Here is a 3,981-nt window from a genome sequence, read left to right on the forward strand (position 1 = left end):
AGAACCACAGCGAAGCACAAGGATCGGGAAAACGCCGCGCTTACATCCTCGCTAACAAGGTGCCGCCACGCCGAGCAGAGCCGCGCCGCGTCGACCATCCACATTTGGCACTCGGCGCTGCGAGGTGTCAAGTGTCATACTCGGGATGCGGGCTCGAGTGCCTCTTGGACCTGGAGTGCCAGCTTGTTCTACTTTCCTCTCGGCACGAATGCAAGAAACGCACGGTGGGGGAAGCGTTGCCCGGGAGGCGCTTGAGAGGGCCGAGTGGCTTCGGGGAAGGGGGGGGGGGGAGGGTAGGAGGGAGGGGAACAAGGAAGAGAAGGGGGTAGAGGAGAAGTGAGAGAAAGAAGGGGACGGGGATGGTAGACATAAAGGGGAGAGAGGAGAGAGGGTGAGACAGGGAAGGGAGGAAGGGAGGATTCAAAGGGAAAGGGAGAGAGAGGAAGAGGGAGAGGGAGAGCGAGAAGAAGAAGGGGAGTGAGTGAGTGAGAAAGAGAAGAGAGAGAGAGAGAGAGAGAGAGAGAGAGAGAGAGAGAGAGAGAGAGAGAGAGAGAGAGAGAGAGAGAGAGAGAGAGAGAGAGAAGGAGGAAATAATAGGAAATGAGAGGGGAAAGTGTGACCAAAAAAAGAGAGAGAGGGTGACAAGAAATGAGAAAAGCAGAAACGGGAAAAAAGAACAGAAAGAACGAGAGAGAGAAAAAACATTATGTGAGGGGACGTGGGAAAAGGGAGCTCAACAGAAAAGGGAGAGGGGAGACTGAAGGAGAAAAATGCGAGGAAAAATAGGAGAAAGAGGGGGGTCTAGCGATAAGAATGAGCGTAAATAATAGCAGGAGAGGAAAGAGTGATCTAAGACGAGAGACAAAAAAAAAAAAAAAAACGATAAATGGACAATAAAAAAAAGAAAAAAATAATACAAGATGAAATAAAAATGACACAATGTGAAAATAATAATAACACTAGCAGATGAATAAATGATAATAATAGTAGCAAATGAATAAATGACAATTCTAATACACAAAATACAAAAGAATGCAAAACGCCAAGATGAAAAGCACACAAAAAAAAGAATGAGTAATTACAAAAATACCAGAACAAAGCAAATCAAAAACAATAAAACATAAAACAAACAAACAAAAGGAAGAAATAGGTGATACGACAAGACAAAAAAAAAACGGATGTGAGAAGGAAGCGTCCAAGGAGAGAATAGGGGGGGGGGGGCGGAGAGAGGGGGAGGAGGGTGGAGAGAATGGGGGAGGAGGGCGGAGAGGGGGAGAGGGGAGGGGGAGAGGGGAGGGGAGCGGAAAGGGGGGGAGGGGGAGTGGACGGAGAGGGGGGGAGGAGGGTGTAGAGGGGAGGAGGGTGGACGGGGGGTGGAGAGGGGGTAGGAGGATGGAGAGGATTGGGGGAGGGGGCGAGGAAGAAGGAGATAGAAGGGGCAGAGCAGAGACATGAGTTAGAAAAAGACTGAGGATACAGGAGAGGAGGAAGAGAAACGAGAAGAGAGAAGAAGGAGGAAGAGACAGTGAGATAAGGATGAGAAGGGAGTACGGAACACAGGAGGGGGGATGAAGGGGGAGGGGAGGAGGAGGAAGGAAGGAGGGGGAGGAGGAAGGAGGAAGGAGGAAGGAGGGGGAGACAGGCGGAGCACAAGAGAGCAGAGGAAGAGCCTGGAGTACGGAGAGGCCGAGAGAGAATCGGGAAGGGAAGTCAAGGCATGATGAAGGGGAAGCAAAGCGGAAGACGAGAGGAGGAGCGGGGGAGGGGAAGGGGAGGGGGGGAAGGGAAAGGGGGGAGCAGGGGAGGGGAAGGGGGAAGCGGGGGAGGGGATAAGGAGGAGCGGGGGAAAGGAAGGGGAGGGGAAAGGGAGGGGGGAGGGGATAGGGGGGAGCAGGGGAGGGGAGTGTGAAGAGAGGAACGGGAGAGGGGAAGAGGTAAAGAAGGAGAGGAAGCAGGGGAGGGGAAGGGGAGGAGGAGAGGGAAGAAGAGCCGAGAAGGGAGGGGAGGGGAGGGGGAAGGGGAGAAGAGGAACGGGGGGGGGGGGAGACTGTTTCTAAGAGGGATGAGTTAGGAAGTTGCAAAGAAATCTTAGGATGAGACGATGGCGGTGCAAGGTAGTGAAGGGTTAGGGAGAAATGCAGGTGCCGGAAACAAAATTCATTCAATTTTTTTTTCTCTCTCTCTCTCGCTTTCTCTCTCGCTCTCACTCTCACTCTCTCTCGCTCTCCCACGCACTCCTTCACACTTCTCCTCTCACTCACTCTCCCACTATTTCAATCAATTTTCCACCCCTTCACTCTTTCACGCCCTCTCTGCCCTCCACTTCTCTCCTCCTCTCCTTTCCTCTGCCTATCTCCCTCCTTCTCCCCTCCTCCATTTCAAACTCCCCCATCATCCGCTTTTCCATCTTAGTGTTCTAATCACCATATCCAATTATCCACACCGCTCTGTGATAATATCCAGCTGCATCTACTTACACAACAGAGATTCTACTGCGTGTGAGTAACTTTCACTATGGCCTTCTCGAAATATCTAAACTCTTATGAGGACCAGTGAGTGTTCTAGCTACAATGGGGAAGAGGGAGTATCGCGTTATTAACAAATCTCTCCTTTTTTCTTTATCTCTGTCTCTGTTACTGTTTCTGTTTCTGTTTCTGTTTCTGTCTCTGTTACTGTTACTGTTACTGTTACTGTTACTGTTACTGTTTCTGTTTCTGTTTCTGTTTCTGTTTCTGTTTCTCTCTCTCTCTCTCTCTCTCTCTCTCTCTCTCTCTCTCTCTCTCTCTCTCTCTCTCTCTCTCTCTCTCTCTCTCTCTCTCTCTCACCTATCTCTCCCTGGTACGTAGAGTAGGCCCAAGATCATTTCTAGTTCATTTCGAAATACTGTCCACACACCATATGTAGCGAGAGAAAGAGAGAGAGAGAGAGAGAATGACAAGAGGAATAGAAGAGAGAGAAAAAATACAACAGCATGACAGGATCCACTGGGATGGCGGCTTTAGGTGATGACCGAAAAGAAACAGAAGTGGCTGTGCTGACAGCAGGGAGGGGGGGGAGAAGGGAGGGAGGGAGGAGGAGGGGGGAGGATAAAGAGAGAGAGAGGAGAGACGAGAGAGAGGAGGGAGAGAGAGAGAGAGAGAGAGAGAGAGAGAGAGAGAGAGAGAGAGAGAGAGAGAGAGAGAGAGAGAGAGCAGGGGAAACAGAATCGGAGTGATCCCCGAGCAACGCCCTCATGCCCCTAACCGTCCCTCCAGAGACCCTTAAAATAAAGTGGTGTAACGTGAAGGGATCAGAACCCCCTCCCCCTCCCCCCTCCCCCCCTCTCTGAACCAGCTCGGCAGCGCTCTAGTTGGATTACTCTGGCGCGAATCCCCCCCCCCCTGGCCCCTTTCTCCTCTCCCCTCCTCCCCACCCAACCGCCGGGATTGGTTCCTTTTTGGTAACACTAATCCTGTGCAGATCCCTACAATGGCGGCGTTGCCATCCTCAGCCTCCCCCCCCCCGCCCTCTATCCCGTCCTACCCCACTTTCAACCCCCCCCCCCATCCCCCACCCCTCCCAACCTCGGTATGAGACCCCGTCCCTCCTCCCCCTATCACGCGCGGCAAAGGATGGGAAGAGAAGGGAGAGCAGAGAGGAGGAAGGGGGGGGGGGGGCGATGCTCCCTCCCGACCCTTACTTCCCTCCCTCCCTCCCTCCCTCCCTCCCTCCCTCCCTCCCTCCGGGGTAAAGAAGAAGAGACACCATTGTCCCGACGGTCACCCTCGGCCAGGGATTACCGGGCACGTCGCCGCCGCCATTGCGACCGCTGTCTTTCTCACAGCCCGCCCCACACCTCGACCCGCACACGCACATACGAACGAACACGCACATACGAACGAACACGCACATACGAACGAACACACACACACAACCACGCCACCCACACAACAACAACACACAAACCCCACAAACACACACAAATGCCCAAAAAACCACACA

Source organism: Penaeus monodon, chromosome 12, assembly GCF_015228065.2.
Source record: "Penaeus monodon isolate SGIC_2016 chromosome 12, NSTDA_Pmon_1, whole genome shotgun sequence".
Lineage (NCBI taxonomy): Eukaryota > Metazoa > Arthropoda > Malacostraca > Decapoda > Penaeidae > Penaeus > Penaeus monodon.